The sequence below is a fragment of the Chiroxiphia lanceolata genome, chromosome 7 (assembly GCF_009829145.1).
Source record: "Chiroxiphia lanceolata isolate bChiLan1 chromosome 7, bChiLan1.pri, whole genome shotgun sequence".
Classification (NCBI taxonomy): domain Eukaryota; kingdom Metazoa; phylum Chordata; class Aves; order Passeriformes; family Pipridae; genus Chiroxiphia; species Chiroxiphia lanceolata.
The window spans coordinates 6,438,909-6,458,787 of record NC_045643.1 but is presented as its reverse complement, the minus strand read 5'-3'; the positions used below and the strand labels follow the sequence as shown (position 1 = coordinate 6,458,787).

Here is a 19,879-nt window from a genome sequence, read left to right as displayed (position 1 = left end):
TGCTTTTTAATATTAATTCCTATTTATTCGAAAATTTTTCTAAGCATCACAATCTGTATTTTGCCTCCCCTTCTCGTGCAGAATAATATCTTACTGAGTAAGTGTTCCCAGGGCAAGTGGTTAACAAAATATTACTCTGCATCTGTAATGCTGCTGCTGTTTAACCCTAAATAATTAAGGACTTATCTTGCAGTGATTTACTCCTGCAATTATTTACCTTTTACAGACATATGGAGTTCTGATGAACTTTGTGTCTGTATTTTCCTCCCACATGCAGCTGCTTTGATTTCAGGAGTATAATGATGCCTTCAGGACATAGTAGGATAATGCCTGGGGAGAGATTCATGCACAGAATTACACTAAGAGTGGGCATGAACCTCAAGGTACTTACAGGACTTTCAGATGTTGTTTTCAGAATTAACTCCATAGTTTCACAACACAGATAACAGAGGAGAGGTGCCTGAGAGAGTTTCCAGGACAGGAATGTAAGGACAGGCTGTGGAGAGCTGGGGCAGAAGTTGGTAGTCCCCTCCCACAGGATGCACTGGAAAAACCAGCAGGGATTGGCTTCACCTTGCCTGGCTTTTACCGTTTTTAAAGAGGAAAACATCCAGGCAAATCCAATCTGCTGATGGCAGTCACAGAGTACCTGCTGTCTCACCCTGATTGGTGCCCATCTTCTCCATCCTCGCTGGAATTACACAAGACAAAGACAGATACAAACTAGATGAGACAAATTCTGCTGTAGGCAATTAATGAGCATACCCCAGAAGTTTTAAGGGAGACAGTTGATCTGATGGGTCAATCTGATGGTTAAAGCACCCACATAGACCTCCATACTTTGAGAGATATGAAGTCCAGCCTGATGCTGTTTTACCCCAAAAAGCCAGGCATCCTCAAATGGGCACATAAAATTAGCAGTGAGGTTTTGACCTGGGTTTCTCTTGTGTCTAAAGCAAAGCCAAGTCAGCTCTCCCCCCATAATGCTTTTGTAAACATAAACAAGGCTTTGACAGTCCTTGAAAAAGTCAAGGCTGCAGTGATGAGCATTCTGGAAGAGCGCAGAGCAAATATGAGTGCGTTAGTTTTCAGAGCAGGGCTTGGGCGGTAAGTGGTAAATGAAGGATGGGGTCACTCGCTAAGGGGAAAAAACCTCCACAGAATAGGTTTTGATTAAGCAAGAACTATCCATCCATTGCACTAAGCAAGGATGGTCCTGTGGCAAATTGTTTTGTCGTTAAAAGACTGTCTTGTCGTGTGTACACACAAAATGGCCACATGAACCTTAATTCTGGAATTTCCTGATTTTTCTTTATGACCTTGATAGCTTCAGTCATGTTTCATTACTGTGGGAGTATGTAAGCGTTATTCATATATAAAAGCAGTTTTAGTGTTTATTTCTTTCTAAAAAAATGGATAACCAGATCATTATTTTTTCCTGTCACAGAAGCTTTTCCTCACAATACATTTTAAAATTTGCTTTCAAGCTACTTCTTTCCTGCCTAGAAAATGCTTTTTTCTACCCCCTTTTTTCCCCTCCCCCCTTCATCCTGCATTGCTGCTGCATGTTGTTTGCTACTGCCCAGTTCTTCAACAGCTCTGAGCTAGTGGTACCACTTTATTGGCAAAAGAAAAGCAGAAAGCATTTGTTTTGAAAAGAAAAGCTCAGGCAAAAACTCCCAAAAGCACAATCTTAGCAAACTATGTACAGCGTGCAAGATAAAAGGCATGTCTAATTAGAAAGGAGAATGCCCTGTTCATGGAAACTCTTTCCATGTTTCTTGATTTGCAAGTCCATCTTTCTTATCTCTTCTTGTCCATAAGGACTTTCCTCCCAGCCCTTCCTGGGTGGCAATGAGCCATTGAGGTGTCCCCCACGCCTGCAGTTGTATGGCAGAACGAGAGAGTGGTGTCTGCGTGTGCTGATGTTCTCAGAGCTAGAAGGAACCTGTTTCGTAACCCTGATGGCATGCCTGCCTCAATATATGTTTGGGAGAGTCATCCGAGCTGTGAGTGGCTCAGCCTGGCTGAAAAATTGGATGAACAAGTGTCAGAATACACAATGCTGTGTGTGAATTCTTGGCTGTGAAAAGCCAGTGAGAATTACAGAAACAGTGGCAAGGATGGTTATTAAGAATAATGAAGAGTCAATGTTTTAAACTGCTTTTTTTTATCTTGAGGAGACTTTTACCACTACTAACATCTCCACTCTCAAAAGGCCCAGTATCTACTCTGTAAGAATGTCATAATTAGAAGAATCTCAGGACCTGAAATTCTCATTGCGCTCTGAACTGGACTGACTGAAATACACTGTGAATGGGGAAAAAAAAAAATTGAAAAGTGAACACAGGTGTGGGGATATTTTGCATACAAATCCCATCTCTCCAAATGGGTTAGCAAACAGCATCTTCCCTGGGTTGTGATGAGCCGGCGGGTATTTATTCTGTTGATCTGATACTTAGAGTTCTATTTAATCAGGGAGAGCTGCTCTTCCTCTCAGGTTTTCTTGTGATGTTACAGTTAAACTCGGTGGAATTAACCTAGTCACAAAATCATTTTGGGTTTTTCTTATCATTCTCTGGGTTCCAAACTGTTATTAGCATATACACAGTACTGCAGCAGCTCTGCTTTCTCATTAATGCTTCCAGTACCCAGAGGCCTTCAGTCTGTGCTGTAGAGTGTCTAAAATCTCTGCTATTCTGCTTCCCATTTATTTGTGTGTGAATTTTTACAAGGTAAACTCCAAATGTGTACCAGGGTAGGAGTTTGTTATGCCAGGTCTTTATGCCCTGGGGATCCTTGTTTAAAATTTAATGCTCTGTAGAGACAACTTGTATCCCATGCTTTTGCTTAAGCCCTATCTGAACTTGATCCTTTAATTAGGGTGGTCCTCTTCACCACCAGAGCACTACTGTGATAAATATTGGTATCAAGTATATGAAAAGATCATCTTTTATGGGCTCAGAATTATCTCAGTGTAGAAGCTTGGCCATGCTAAGCCTTTTTTACAGAGCATAATTACCACTGAGAAATCTTAAATCAAAGAAGTTTTTTGTTTAAAAATGCTGTGTGATCATGATCATCCCAGCAAAAGTACATTTGGGCTTTGTTTTTGGAGGAACTTGTGGAAAAATATTGTTCTACCCAAAGACAGGAAGCGTTCTCTTTTTGCTTCTTGGACTTTTGAAAGTCTTGAAATTCCATAAAGATTCTCTCTTATCTGTGGTGGTTATGGATCAGGCTTTGACTGTTCAGCCCAGGAGATCTGTTTCTGGCAGATAAAAGGGAGAAGCAGAAGAAGTGGTCCTGGCAAGCAAAGGTAGATGGGCTCTGTTTCAACCTGGTGAACACCTCCCTCTCTTAGGACTGGCTATCAGCTTTTTTCTTTTCCCACCCCTTCTCCCTCTGGGATGTGTGATTGAGATAAGGGGAACAGATGCCCTGCAGCTCCCTGTTTCTTGTGGTGCCTCCGTGTAAGCAGGAGGTGGCCTGTTCCTTTAGTACCTGGGGGCTACCTATAAATGGGCTGGCTAAGGAAAGACTCACTCTCCTGGAGATGAGACACCAGCACCATGGGAATATTCTCATTCTAAATATCAGTTCACAACAAGATTAGTAGGTGTAAGATTTGTCTTGGTGTCTGTGGGACAGATCCTGCTGTCTCTCAGTGGACCATGGCCTTGCTGTGTCTCTGTCAGGTCTACCAGCAAGTCCTCCATTCTTCAGCAGAGAGGACAGAGCAGGTCTGGAGGGAGCTTGCATTGTCTCCTTCTTTTCCTGATCCAAGTTTCCTCTCCTTAATGAGACGGGGGGTCAGAACTGGTATTTGGTGTCAGTTTAAGTCTCTGGACCCTTGGCAAGGGAGAGTTTTCTGTTAAAGCAGGAGATCCTGCACCCTGAAATGGAGAACAGTGCTAATACTCCACCACTGCGGCTTCACCATGAGGGGGGAGATTTCCCAGGGCAGATTTCAGTTCTGCAGTGCAAAAAGGTGGGGACAGGGTGTCCTTTTCCCCTTTCTCTCTCACTTCATCCAGAGGTCAGACGGCACTGCAGTACATGGAGATAACAAGGTCCTTCTTTAGACAAGCATCATCATGGTGTAGGATTCACACGAGGTCATCCCTTGTTAATTTTGACCAGTTCCTTTCTTCCTTATGGAATTCCTGTGCCAAGATGAAAGTGTGTGTGTTTGGGATGGAACTGCTTATGTCAGTTTTCTTCCTGTCTTCTGTCTCTCCTCCACATTACCAATTCACATCCTGGTGTCACCAGCCAGATTGTGTCCCTCTTTGTGTCCCTCAGGCCACATACAACCAGAACAAAGCACCTGGGCCTGCCCTACTGGGCTGCACTTTGGAGAGCAGACAGACACCTCTCCAATGCTGGGTGATGCCAGTTCTTAGGCCAAACATCCTGCTCTGGAAGCAAATGAGACAGTGACTTTCTTTTTCCTCTGGGTTTTTATTCTGCCACAGGGCTATATGTGGGATTTCACTGGCATCAAAAAAGCATGAATGTGGTAAGACTTCTGCAATAGAACAGCAGTCCTTCTAAATAGCATGCCTAATCTGTTTTTTAAACACCCAGAGACACTGTTTCTATCGCCTCCCTAGGGAGACAATTCCACTTCCCATCTGCTTTTTATAGCTATGACTCTCATCCTGATATTTAACCTTAGCTATCCTTTCTTTTGTTGCAGATTATTGCTCTTCCTAACACTAGCTTCTGTGACTGTGAGTAATTCCTGTGCTCAGTTTACACTGTGACAGGCTGTAGTCATAGGTCTGTCATTGATTCTGTTCTAGTCTGTGTTTATCTTCCAATCCTCTCATCTCTTTTTTATTACTAATTTTGAAATTTTTGCTACTCTTATTCACTTATTTATGGAGGACCTAAATTGCAAAGTCGTCTTACACTTTGGAAACATAGGCCAGTATAGATGCAGAACCCTTAACCTTATCTCTGCCTCAGTTGCCTGTCAGTAAAACAAAATAAAGAGCACTTCTGCACCTAGTTAAGACGGTGAAAGGGCAGCACGCTCGAGTCCTTGCAAGGTGCACACATATTGCTGCAGTGAAGGTCATGTAGGTACATCATGGAGTATTCAGTGCTGCTGGTGCCCCTGCTGCACAGCGTTGTACATGATCTCCTTAGTTTTACTTAGCCTTTGTGCAGCAGTGAAATGAGATAATTACAAAGTGGAAGGAATAATAACTTTGTATTGTTACCGTAACCACTGAGGTATTATACCCTGATACCAGTGTGATTATCTCAGACACAATAGTAAGGTGATTATTAATAATACTAAAGGACTTACTACTTAGCCTGCAATTTCTGCGTCGTTTCTTTTATAAACCCTATCTATTCAGCCCCAAACCTGTGTGAAGTGGGTATATGTTGTTGTCTCCTTGTTATCCGTTTTTCAGTGATGGGAAAATGAAACAGGGAAAACCCCCATGAGACCCAATTTGCAAATTGAGGAACCTAAACACCAAGGTATCTTTGTGTGCATCACTTGTCCTTCTGCACCAGAATTACGACGGCAGGCCTGGCAGGTGAGGGTCTAGTAGCTCTGGTATTTAAAGATCTGTGGTCCTTTGCTCCTTTCAGCTCAATCTAGAGAGGCCTTGTTTTCCCTGTCAGGGATTGTTTCAGAAATGCACTGTCTTTACACTTGAGTTGGCACATGTATGCACAAACCTCGACTGTAAGGTGCAGGTGTTGCGTGGTTGGGCTCCACACCACGTCGGGAAGCTGAGTGTTTTGTTGCATTAGAATAAACTTGAGGGACACGATGCAACCCATCAGGAGCCCTTCTGCTCCACAGTCAGCCCACCAAGGTGGTTTTTGCAGACTGAGATCCAAAAGGTGACAGAGAACTTTTTCGTGCACTTGAGATGCAAACATGGTTTGGGCTTGACAAAGCCACGTCTCAACAAAACCAAGATAACTTCTTCCATGTACTCTGAGCAGCAAAACACCACAGCAGCTCTAAGGAGGAAAAAAGTGTTGGTTTTCTTTTTTCCCCTGAGAAAATTATTTTCAAAGGCAAAAAGCTTCTACTTACTGCCTCTGAGGAAAGGAGAACCCAAGATTTGGAACTGGTCTTTGACAGTTTTTGAAGGAGTTTGTGTAACCTTTCAACTTGAGAATGTTTGAGCCTGGAATCAAATGGTGGTGTGAGACCTTCTTTCATATCTCGGAGCTGTGTTACAGGGCAGTGTGAAATGGAGAACCACCATGACATTTTTGGTAATATGAGAGTGTTTTAAGGTGTAAGAGAGGTATTTTTGCCATCTGGAAAGGAAGAAACTAAAGAGGAACAAAAATAACCCATAACCCACACCACAGCAGGATTGTGGAAAGCTGCTACTGATATATTCTCCTGAGCTCTCAGCAACCTGTAATTATGAATTGGCTTACAGCTAAGATATTGATGGATATCACTTCAGAAGGAAAATGAGAATGTCTAGATTTTTTTGCAGTGAACCTGTACTGAACTCTGTGTGACTCTCCTCCTATTTATAACCCTGTGTGAAGTTCAAGGAAACTTGTCCTGGAGGTTTCCCATGAGAGGGAACTGTGTTCTTACCTGACTAAAGCTCTCTGGATATATTCCCATTTTTTATTTGATCTAAGTGTGAACTCTCTCCACCCTCTGCCCCTCCTTCCTTTCTGGAGTGGTTAGAGAGGTTGATTGCAGCCAGGATTACACAAGAGATGCCAGTTGCACACATGTTTTGCATAACTGTGCTGTGTTGATTTCAGACAGGGTGCCCCAAGTTCCCTCCCTGCCTTGCGACAGCAAGTCAAGATCTCTATCTTCATTCCTGGGGCTGGAGAAATGCTGGTGAGGCCTCCACTATTGAAACTTTGACAAAGAGACCTGGCTGGGACGCTCCCCAGCCACACAGCTATCCCTAGGCTGCAGTGCACTTGTGTTTGGAAAGCCTGTACTCCAAAGTCGTTTGGGCTGTTTGTATTAAAGGTGCAGGAGTGGGAAGTGCTGCGAGTGATCTGTGGGACAGTGTAACTGAGTAGGATTTTCACTGTAAGCCAGCAGTGTTCCCTGGGATGCTGAGGCTGCCATGAGACTCCTCCTGCCTGGATAGCCAGAGGCTCTGTGTTAAAGATGAGGGAATGTGCTCCCCAAGCATGTGTCCTTTCCTTTTCCTCCAGCAAGACAGACATAAATATTCTCATGTGGTCTGAGATGGTCGAGGGCTTGTGGTGAGGATCCTGACTGGAAAATTAAGACAAGCTCATCCCAGTGCTTATTTTAGGCTAGTTCCATGTGGCTCTTATCTCTAAAAGCAGTGCAGTCTGCTTGATTTCAGTGAGAATAAGGGGCTTTGGCAGCCTAGGTTTTAGCCTGTGTTTTGGTTCCTTTTGCCAAGAAATAGGTACTTTCTTCCTCCTGCCTCTTTTCAACTTGGAAGTCAAGACCAAACTGAGCAGGGCTTTGAGCAACCTGGAGGAGATTGGAACTAGATGATCTTTAAGGTCCCTCCAACCCAAACCATTCTGTGATGACAGTGCAGGGTGTCCCCTCAGCTGAATGGGACTGGGGCTGTCCCAGAGCTGCCCATGGCACGGTGCTGTATCATGGGGTAGAGCTGGCCTCACAGGTAGACAGAGCCCAGGTGATTTAAGGGCTTCAAGGTCTCACTAAAAAATAAATCATATGCAAAAAATACACTGCTCAGAATCAGATGATGAAATTTTTATATAGAAGAGTGACATGGGCCGTAGACTCTCTCTCACTTGGATACCCTTCATGTGCCTGCATTCTGCTCGTCTCCTTGGAGACAGTGTCTTGTCTGAGAGCAGTTAGCCTTGGCTAGGAAAGGCCTGACATTTCTGGGTTGTGGGATAAAGCTGTGCTGATGAATTTTCCAACAACCACAAAGGCAGGATTTGATACGAGCATAAGTAGTTCTGTTCAGAGTTATCGTGTGAGCATCTTTCTCTAATACCTCTCTGGGGACACCACTCAAGTCCCTGGTGGGAAAGACGGGTTCAAAGATCTTCGAGGAGAGCCCAGCAATCCCCATCCCTCGGGTATCAGAAGCACTTGAGAAATTTCTCCCTTCCCTTTCCTTCTTCCAAAGAGCTGAGTCAGCTGGACTGGCATGTCTGGAACTCTGTGGCACCGTGGGCAGGCAGCCTGCCAGCTCCATTACACACTGCATCCAAAGGAACACGTCACTCCTCTCCCTCGCTCTTTTTTTTTCCCTTTGCAATCTCCACCCTCTGCCTTTTATTTTTCCTTGTTGATCCGTGTAGGTGAGTCAGAGAAACCTGCTCATCCACAACCTGTTCCTTCTTGCCAAATCCTGGAGCAGCACTCCCAGTTCTTGTTAGGTGTCAGGAATAGGTTATGAAAACAAAAACTGATACAGTCAGTGTACTGGGTATGGAGCCCCTACTGTAAATGAAAATTAAATGCATAGTTAATGTGCCACTGTATATTCCTAATAGAGTGATATCTTTTATAGGAGACAATTTACTCTGTGCTTCATAAAAAATGTTAGTGTTCTTCCTATAAAATGCCAGAATGGAACAGGGAAATGATTTAAGGCATAAGTTAGAGAACATTTAGGGAAAAAAGCCATCTTAACTCCACTGAATTTTAAAATAATGTAAGAGTGGAAAATTTCCAGTAGGAAAATGTGTGGTTCACACAAGTGGTTTTTTGTCTGAGGTTTTAATATCAGTTGTAGTTTCCCTAATCTGAAGAAACTCCGTGGCTATTGGCACAACTCCTCAGAGCTTACACTGTTGATGAGTTTCTCAGCCCGGGAATTAAAACATCGTGAGTCTGGATCCTCAATATCACAGATACTTACAAATGAGAGCCCAAGGTGATAAATTAGTCTTTTTATTTACCTTATGATACTTATTTCATGAGGGGAAGGGAGTGGGTGCCCAAACACACCAGCTAGCTGACTCCAAGAACTGGGAGCTGGAGGAAAACACAGTATCGTGTCTGCCTTGAGGTGAAATTGCCAGTGTTGGTAACGCTGTTGTAGGATCAAGTGTACCTCGATATCCCCAGCTACATTTCCTTCAAGCAGCATCAAAGGCTTGATTTTTGGCATCTTGTGTTGGAATGAATCTGCCCAGCTGCAAAGAATAGGTCATCCACCAGGAAAGGTGCTTTGTTGGACTTTTGCATGCCACAGTAAAATGTCCACATTAGCTATATTGTGAAAAATATATCCATTATGTTCATACACTGGTCTTCCATAAGCAGTGAGTTTGTCCCGGGGGCTAATGATGAGCCAGCTTCAGGAGGCTGCAAGCAGAATTCTGGTTGAGGTGCATGAGATTTCTGCCTTGATCAGCATGGAACGCTGGTGTACAGTCACTGGGATAGGATCCCACCATTGGAGAAGAGAAGGGAAAGGGTCATGGTGAGATACAGTCATTCATTTCTCAGACTTGAAGCCCAGGACAAGAAGAGAGGAAGGTTTACAGCCCAGCCACCTTTTGCAGGGGATGAACCCAGAGTAGTGACAAGAAGGGGCTTCACAAAGGCACTCAAGGCATCAGTGTCACAGATGGGAATGAACCCAGATGTCCTAAATCCACATCTGCTGACTCAGTTACAAAACCCTCCACATAAAGAAAAAAATAGATGTAAGAAAATGAGAAAAAGATAATTTTTTTTTCTCCCAGATATTGAGAAATGAGAAAATTTACATCCGTTTACTCTTGATTCAGAATTCTTGGTGAAATCACCTATTTTGAAGAGCCTGGTGGAGCCTTCAGTATGTTTTTGGGTTTTTTTTCCCATCAAGGAATGCATTTAAGTCTGTTCAGAGTTTCCTAAATTCCCTGCTCCTACAGGAAACCTTTTAAAAGTGCTTCTGGATGCTTAGAGAGCTGCTTTCTGTTCTCCAGCTTTTCTGCCTTTACTTTCTGCCCAAGCAGTTTCTTTTTCTTCCCTTCTTTTCTTTTTCTTCCTTTTGGTTTAATTTCACACCCATATTTAATTTCCTTTCATTTTGTCTACCTCCCTTTCAGTCACGATTACAGTTTTTGAATCTATCCAGGGCTTGTAGTGCAAAACTAATTGCACCAAAAAGGAAACATTCTAAAACCCAAAATCTTTTCTTCCTCCTTGCCTTCCTACTAATTCTCTCCACTGAGGAAACCTAAAAAATCCTGGATATAAGAAGTGCTCTGGAACTGTTGTTATTTATTTTTTGTGTTACAAAAAAGTACAACTAGGAAAGATATTGAGACTAACAGGAATTGCTGACTTTTATTACCTAGAAAACATTAATGTAGCTTCAATATCAAGACATACACACTTGATGTAGATATTTGTGCTAGAACAGAAGCTGTCCAGTATCCCAAGATCCTCTCTCAGAGTTAAAGGATCCCAATATCCTTTAAAAGGTATCTTTATAGTCAGTTTTTGTTGTGCTAAGAATTGTTTTCGTACAAAAGGGTCCTGACTTCCTCCTGCCAAATACTATGGTAAATTTTGAACGTGGAGCAGGGAAGACTACAAAGTGTAGGTGATGAGCACGGTGGGGAAATGAGGCATCTGTCCATCCCTGGTAGCAGCATTTTCATATGCCTTGATGAAGCTGGCATAAATGCTCTGGGTGCTGGGAGGAGCATTTGGGAACAGCGAGCTGGCCCGAGAAGCCTGGAGGAGACTTTAGCATATGAGGTTTCCCAAAGTATGCGGCACAGCTTGGCTCAGCACCATCTGCTTGAGACAAGTCCCACCCTTATTTTGAGTTCCTCTGCATCGTTGGTGGTAAATATATGTGTTGTGAGGCAGAGAGCAACAAGGGGAGATGGGAAGGCTGCAGAGGTGAAAGGAGGCAGTCAGCTCTCTTCCTGATTGACCTCGTTTGACACTGGTGCAAGACATGACACAGCCACGCGCTTGAACAACAGATCTTGACGAGGGTTGCACAAAGGCATGGGCCACACTGAATCCTGGGCGGTTTAGGGAAGTGTGAATAAAAATTTTCATGTCCCAAAGGAACCCATTAGTTTCACAGCCTGACCTGCTTTGGGAAGCAAGATTCCCTTCACTACTGGCCTCGATCAAAATAAGTGAGAACTCCCAACTTCAGTGGAAGGGAAAAGAAGAGCTGTCAATATTACTCTAACTAAGTTGCTGTTATCTTCCTGACAGCTGGCTCTTAACAGTCTGTTTCCAAAACTTTGTTTCTGACAGTGACAAGAAAAGGGAAAATGTACAGGAAGGGAGTGTGTTCTTCCTACCTGCTAATATGAGACATAAAACTGAAAGGTGTCAGGTGCTAAAAGAAGTGCTTTTTCTTGTGCAGGAAGGTATAGGTGGAACAGTGGAACTCATTGCCATGGGATAAAAAGAAATGAGCCAGTGTTCAGGGTTTGTTCAGTGGTTTTATGCAGAAGAAAACTATCGAGTGCTGCAGTGAAAGTTAAACGTTGCATATTTTCTGTTTCCCGTTGTTTATCTAGTATAAAATTCCTGGTAGTACTGTGTTAGGCACTGCCTGCTCCAAATAATGCATAGATCCTGTTGGCTTTGTAATGTTCAAGGGCTTCTGCAGGATATGCAAAGGAGCTGCACTTGGAATAGACACAAACTGTACGCAGCTGATGTGGATTGGATTCAGGGCATTGCTTCCGTTGACAGTACTGATAAATCTGGCCCAACATCTACACTTGTTTTACCCAAAGAGGAAACAAAAACCCCCAAACAAACATAAGCACTTGTGAAGGGAGTGTTTGTCCAGCAGCATTCCTGATCTGCACCGAGCTACCCACACCCTGCACTGACCCTGTGAGCTGTTCCTCCCCACCTGCTCTCCAATGACGTGTGGATCTCCAGTCACCTCCTTACATTCCCGCTGAGCTGTGGCACTGACAGGGAGTGGACAGGGCAAAGGAGAACAACAGACCAACCTAAATTTGTTTTAATTTTTCCTGCTCACTCTGTTGCTGGGTTAAAATGAAGAGAAGCCAAGAACACATTTGGGAAGGTTTGTCATGTGAAGTAATTATCACTCTGCTTATCAACTCAGCTTCATACAATGTTAAAGGTCTGGAGTGGAAAGTACAGAGCTGGTATGTAGAGTTAAGGTTTAACCTCTGTCTTCAGCTGGTTCCCTCCCACATCCAGATAGCATGGAGACATTGCAGGGTGGAGGCTTCTTTCCAAAGTCACCTCTCGTATTCCTTGGAGGGCCTCTCCCCCTTTAAAAGTAAGTGATGGTATACCTGGCTGCTTTAAAGTGATTTTGAAGCCAGACAGGTGATAAAACACCAGTTATTTTGTGGACTTCCTGGTTTGTATTAGTTTATCTCAGCACCACAGTGCAATTTAAACAGTCTTCTTTTAATAGTATTTAACCGTTTCAGAGTTGATGTAGAACTCCTGGGAACCCCACCAGTGCTGGGGTGCCTGGCATTCTGTGATGTGTTGGTGTGGGACTTGGACAGTGCACTCAGTTCAGTGGCCTTGAAGCGTAAGTGCAGAATATTTGCACTTGAAATTTTCAAATATATATATGTGGGGAGGGGAGAATCTGAAAGCTTCATTGCCATTAATATAAACTCAAAAATGACTGTCGGATGCCTTTTGGCTTCAAAGCTCCTATATCGAAGGAAATGCAGGTAAGCCAAGAAAAATACATGAGGAGAGCTTCTGTGTGGGGCAATATATGTTTCTTGAGATGTGGAATTGGAGCAAGTAACCGTGAATTTCGTCTTTTTCAGAACTAAATGCAACAATAATGTCCCTATCTGTGTTTTCCTTGATTTGATGCATGATTTGTTTGCATGGTTTCACAGAGACAGGAATATTTTCCTTCATTTGTCAAACATACACAGATAGAACATACAAACCTGCAAAGCAAACTGTTTGTCTTCTGTGCTGCAAAGGAAGAAAATGGGGTGTAAGGTCCTTGCTTTTCTGTTTTGAATTATTTAATGTGTGCTGCAAGACTGTGGCAGGAGCCTTAAAAGTATCTCTACAGTTTGGAAGATTTCAGTAATTCTGTGACTGTGCCAACGAAACAGGAGTTTGTTTGTTTGTTTTGTTAAACTTCTGGCACAAAAATGCCACCTACTTATTTATAACCCTTGTGGCAGATTGAAACATTGTTTTATTTGTAAAATCCTGCAGATCAGTTAATAAATGAATACAATCTGATGAATCAGATTATATAACAGAGCCACCAGTAGCTGCAAGATAAGTTGTAATAAACTATTAAAGTTGTAACAGGCTTTAGGCAGAACATTCTGAAGGTACAAATAGGGACCCAAGCCCTTAGATACTGTACATGAGCACTGATTTATGGTAGATTCTGGCCCTGTGCTTATACCCAGACAAGGTATAGATAGGAGAAGTTTCTCCTGACTAGTGCATTTACTTGTTCTCCACATGCATGTGTTTTTGTGGGTCTGTTCTAGCCAAGCTGTAGCATGGGTGAAGTCCTCAGGGTTTATATATAATCTGATGTTTAGCACTGCTTGCCATGGAAGATTGAGGGAGAACTGAACACTGGTACAGTACTTTACTGTTTGCTGCTTATTTTACAGTGCTGTAAACAACTGGCAGGTAAATGCAGGTGTCAAGCTGCTGTTTTGTGTCCTGGAGGTATTTATAGGAGAGGCAGGTGTGTCTAGGAAACAGAGGGGTTGGAGGTGGAGGTTTTGCCACTGTTTTACTCCGTGGTGCTGTACCGTGACTATCTCGCAGTGTTTCACTGCTACCTGCACAGGGCTGCTAGAACAGTACATGGTAGCTGTCAACAGAAATAACTTAATATTGACTGCCACTGTGCAAAAGATCAGGGCAAGCTGGTTTTCATTTACTGGGAAGCTCACTAAATGTTGTGGCTGTTGAACAGCCACATATATATCAATATATATCAATAGGCAATTGATAATACTGTTGGCTAAGAGGCATTGGGCCATGAGGTCTCGAAGTCAGTCAAGTGCTCTATTTCGAGCTCCAAGTCAAGAAAGTACCAGTTGCCTAAAGACCTGTATGTAGCTTCTCCTGTTGTAACGCTGCATTTTGGTTTTTGAACCTTTTGAGTTGTCCAGAAACCTTTTTAAGTGCAGATCTAGTTGTATGGTTTCCACTACTGCATGATCTGGTGACCCTGTTGGTTACCACATGACTTCATGAACCCTAAGACTTGGCACAAAATATGTTAATCTAAAAAGTGCTTGTAGAATGGAGACATCAACACTCCATGAGATCCAGAAATGTATCTCCATACCCCAGGTATTGCTGCCTCTGCTTGGACTGCAACATTAAGAGATTGAGGTGAAATTTTTTTAACATGACTAGAGATTTTGTTCTTTCTGAGAATCAGACTGCTTTAAGATGTCACAGGTTGGGCACTCAGAAGTGAGTGTACTTGACACCCCATGTCTCCTATCCATGTGTTCATGTGCACTGCCAACCTGGAGCCTTATTTTAGATGTTTCCATGTTGTGACTTCTGCATGCATGTTGTCTTGGACAATCTTGGGCTGGCTGTGGGACTGGGTGTTATTTCTGAACTCCAGTATATACGGATTGTAGTGTGTGTGTGTGTGTGTGTGTGTGTGTATTCTCACAGGCACAAAAAAAAAATCAATGCATCAAAGAGCCCCCATGAATTTCAATTAACACATTTACAGTCGTTAGGCACAGCAGCATGATGCAGCATCAGAGTGGGAGGCAGTTCCCTTTGCAAAGCTACGTGCTGCTCAGAGCCAGCATGGGCTTAGGTCTCACTTTAATTTTTTTGTGTGATTAGTTCGTTCAGGGGTCTATTATTCATGTAAATATTTTTGTGTGTGAGGCTCTGAGCTGGGCAGCTGTAGAAAAGCTGAAGTACACTGTTTAATTACAGTAGCGAAGCGCAGGGACCGTGTGTTGTGTCTCCACATCCTCAGCCCTCCTGCTGAAACCTGGGCCCTCCCTGGCTCTCACTACTGTGTCCTTGGTGTGGGAAATGGAGGTGGGAAGGACTGCAGCAACTGTTGTATCCCCCTTTCTGTGACCATTGCATGCTCTCCTTTTTGTTCTGTGTGGTGTGAAATGTCCGCAAGCTCCGGGCATGTGACATCTCCCTGGGTGGACTGTTTCCCGGTCTGAAAGGACACTGTGCTGCACATGCCACATGTTGGTTTTTTTCTGATTTGGTTTTCTTACTATTCCTGCTTGATCCTCTGCTCTGTGACACCCTAAGTATCTCCTCCCGCTCTTTAATGTTCACTCCTATATCTAATAAAATCCCAGTGTATTATTAAGTCCTTAATTTCTCAGTAGAGATACAGGCCCTATTTTTCTGTGTCTCCCTACTTGTATGAGCTCCACCAAATTCGCTTCTGTGCATCTGGCAAAGTGCACGAGTTCATTTACATGCTGCAAAGAAAGGAATGATTACCTTAATCATACGTATGAATAACTGAAGCCCAGGAAATCAGAGTAACTTGCCTGCAGTCACAAATTTGTAGTGTAACCAAGAGTTGAACCCTGCGCTCCCTGGTCCCAGCCCAGCACCTTAATCATATTTTTTACCTATGTGTTAAAGCTGATTGTGCTCTGATAAGTCCTATTGAAGGCAAAGGGCTACTTTGTAGTAGCCACTGTGCAACTGTAGAACAGTTCCCTTCACCCGGGCACCTTCCAGTTTTAGGGAAAAAAAGATTGGTGAATTAATAGGGATTATGATTGTGACAGTGGATTCTACAGCCTTACTGATAGGTGTGTCAGCCCAAAAGAACATTTTAACCTCAATGCTACTTCAGAAAGCTTCAGTCAACGAGTACTGGTGTTTGCTTCAGCTGTTGGAGCTTGGGGCTGAGTAAGAGGTCAGATTTTACAGAAATAAACCCCACTCAGTGCACTGCCATCAGAGGGTCTCCCTCAGACCAAAAGTAGCTGTGTCAGATGGCCACATAGTGCAGAAATCCCGACTGGCTTTGCTTCCATGGCCTGGCTGGGGCAATAGTGCAGAAGTAATGGAAATCTGATCCAAAGCCCAGTGCAAAGTCTCTGGTCCGTGGATTGGGTTGGCCTAAGTCACACGGCCACAGTGATGCCCATTCCTGTATGAGCAGGTGGTGGTGGTGGTTGAGCTGTCACCAGGGCTTGGGACACAGGCAAAGGGATGGGAAGGGGTTCTGCTCTGCATTGCTTCAGGAGAATGTGCTACCCAAAATAGGGAAATGTGGGAGTAATTAATCCTGACTGCTGAAACCAGTGTGTGTTTTGTCATTTATCATGAGGGAGGCAGAATTTTAGCTCAGCAAAGTGTGTCGTAGCTCTTAACCTGTTCCATAAGCCCTTCTCGCTTTATATGCTTATGGCAAGGTGTTACCTGGGATGCCTTGTTGTTTCCCTTTGACTTACTTTATATTCTGCTCTGCACTCCCATTTCTTTTGAGAGCAAAATGCTGCGTGAGTGCCTCACAGTCTCTTTTACTGACCTTTTTTATGACTTTAGAGAAGTTTGTCTAGGTCCTAGTCTGCTTTCTGTCTTGAATATTGACCTTAGAGTTACATCATCTCATTGTTGCTGCACGCAGACTTCTCAGCTACCAAAGTTCACCCACAGGACTCAAAGTATTCCTAACTCAGAAACACCTTGCTTTAATGTCCTCCTCCTCTTCCCCATCCTCCCTCCACATGAGCATTTTAATTTCACAAGCAAACTCCATTTCACTGTGAATTTCGACAAGTGGTTCACCTGTTTCAGGGTAAAAATTGTACTTCTAATTTAAATGTCTTTTTCACTGTGACTGTCATAATATTTTCCATTTGAGGCTGAGATTCCACTGTGGGTTTTCTGTGCCATGTTGTCATCTGTACAAATCTGAGCTTAAATGTGTGGAAATTCTGACATTTCAGTAAGAAATATAAAGTGGTTTTAAAATGTTCTTTAAGTTAGCTGTTTCATAGGTGTGGCCACTGGGTTTTACCCAGTGCCCTGGTCTTTCCCAGTTCAACAACAGACCGAAGATTTCTCAAAGATTTGGGGCTTGTTTGTGTTGAATGTGGTGTGTCGTGTCTATGAGAATAGGTTATGGTAATTTTTTATCTGATTGTTTTTCCTGAAAAGGTACTGACTTTGCTTGGGTGCTGCTACCACTGTCAGCGGTAGGTGCGTCCAATGCCCAATGCGGTGTCCGTGTACCATGGTCTTCAGTGGGGATCTCGGAGAAGGCAGCTTCGTGTCAACCAAACTGAGCCAAACTTTGAGTGGTTTCACAGTGGAAATGGCTCCACAGTGGAAAGACCTGCTTTTAGTGGGGGCTCGCAGGGGAGTTTGGTAGGTGTAGTGCTGTTGGACTCTTTACCTTCAATTCAACGGCCTATAGGCAAAGACTGCTCGTGCCCAGTGGTGCGAGCCACATGTTTTGGGGGCAAATTCTGAATATTGATCTACCCTAAGGTATTTGACAAGGCTGAAATCTCCTTTGGTACTCATATGTTTTCACGTTGGCTGTTCTGTGGGACAAAGTACGCGGTTGAGATCGTCATCGGAGTTGAATTCTCTGACACACTGTTACAGCTTTTTGTTGGGTAATATGAAATACATAGAAATGTACACCCACTGGCAACATTCATTTCCACAAATATATATATATATGTATTGTCATTGACTACTTTGAGAATACAAGGGGATATTTGCAGCTGTTTCAGTGGCTTGACATTTGTCACAATGACACGATTTCTAAAGTCTAGACTGTAATTGCCGCCTCGACTCGCTGCACCTCTGACCAAACAGGCTGTGAGATTTGCTGGTGACACAAACTCCTGCTATCAGACCTGATTCCATTGTGGTCTGACCTGATCAATTGCTCCACAACTCAAGTCACAGTCACTCTGTCATTTTATAGCGTAAATCAGATTTTACACGTGTGGGGCTGTGATGGGATTGCATCTCTAGAGCCAGCGGGGACAGAATTTGGAAATGAACCCAAGGGAGTTGTACTTGATCCTACTCAACTCGTGCTCACAAACTTCATTCTTCACAGTTGTGTATTAGGCAACATGACTAACATTTGCCACATGTTGTTTATTCTCTTATCTTCTCCCAGAGGAGGGAGCGTGTGTGCTGGGACTATTTCTTTCCTTGGGGAATTATGTTCCTCAAATCCCATACTGCCTGTAAAAATCATGCCTTTATTATTAGCTTTTATCATCTCTATTAACCTTGAAATTTGATGGAATTTAGGTAGATGACCATCCTAGATATTACTGGGAAAGCTCTGCCATGTTGTGTGTGAATAGTTACTGAAATGGTTGCAATGCAGGGAGCAACCATTTGAAGAGGTCTAATAGAACCTCTTTTTTGATTGTTGAATCAATTATTTTTCTGTAATGTGAGCTTGTAGCAGAATATTTCTGTGTTAAATGATAATAATTTAATTAATTATGTCTGCCTTGAATAGCTGCAAGCAATCATCCCTTTCCTTTGTGTCTTACAGTTTATCTAAATTGCTTGATAACCTGGTGTGGCCAAACTGGTTCAGCTTAGTTAACATGATCCCTTCCATTGCACTGGTTTTTTTTTTTTATTAGACACCATATTAGCTTCTAATGAGGGCATCAGACTGACAGACATTGATGCCATCTAGATGCATGATGAAGCATTGTAATGGTGATTAGAAAAGTCTTTCCATCCTAGGGAGCCTCCAGTGAGTTTTCCTAAAGGTGCCTCCAGAATGAGCTGGCTGGTTTATGTTTAAGAGCTGGGGCTTGATCCAGATCATTCACATCAAGGGCAGTTATTCTGGGAATGATAATGAGCCTCACGCTGGGGCCTCCACTGAGATTTCCATTACCAGCATCAGTTATGGCAACAGTGTAAGCAAGTGAGCAAAGTAAAATAAAGGCCACAATGACTCTTTAGTCTCAGACACACTTTCTTGAGGATTTTAATCTTATCTCTAAATAAAAAAATCCACAGTTTTGATACTTATTAAAAGCAGCTTTTTTTTTATCCCTGGTGGAAGACTTGGTTGTGTCACTGAACTGCACACACAAACTCCTTGGGAAAAACTGAAGCTTTCTGCAAGCATGTTCATTTCATCAAATCCCTTTTTTTCTGAGATAAAACCATGTGAAACTGTTGGACCAGCTCCGGTTCCTCAGGCTCAGGCTTTTTCATTTTCCATCACGGGGTGATGTGGCATGTGCTGGTCCTGCAGAGGGCCCAGAGAATTACCCTGATTCCGGGTTTTCCATGTTTGGGGCTCCAGCCCCAGCACCAGGAACCCTCTGCCCAGCTTCTTCCTGACTGCAGCTGTCCTCCCCACCGCTTCCCCTGCATTTTCCCTTCCCAGGGGTGACGGTGCAGTTTGGCTGCAATTAGTACAGCTCAGATTTCATTAAGTAAATGACTGTGAAAAGCTTTCAGTATTGGGACAAACCCAACAGAAACATGAATATTATCCAACAGAGGATGTTCTCAATTTCTTTGGCCAGAAACTAAAATTCTTACTGAAGATTTTCAAAACTCTGGGAGAAGTTTGACCTTCCCCATCCCTCAGCCAGCTCTGAAATTCACAGCCGATGGTGTTTTACTAGACTTGTAGCACTAACTTAATGGCTCTTTAGTTATTAAAGGATAAATGTTCGTGTTCTACAAGTTTAAATTATATTAAAAGCCTTTATTAGCACCGCTTGGCAAAATACCTTCTGGCTAGCTTTCTGGCCTTGGGCTAGGCCATTCTTGTGGTTTCTTAATGACATGCTATGAAAAGGATATAATTTATGAGAATTTGGTGCCAGGTTTTGCATGTATTAAGAAGCATTTGCCATTTGTGCATAATACTGCTGAGCAAAACAAAAAAAATATTTTAAACTGGAGTTACATCTTGCATTCATCTGGCTTGATTTTAATTGT

At 43.1% G+C, this 19,879-nt stretch overlaps 1 protein-coding gene across 8 annotated transcripts in view; it reads left to right on the top strand.

The window, feature by feature from the left end:
• Positions 1–19,879, top strand: part of IKZF2 (IKAROS family zinc finger 2) — a 119,441-nt gene that overhangs the window by 74,830 nt on the left and 24,732 nt on the right. The window lies entirely within an intron of this gene.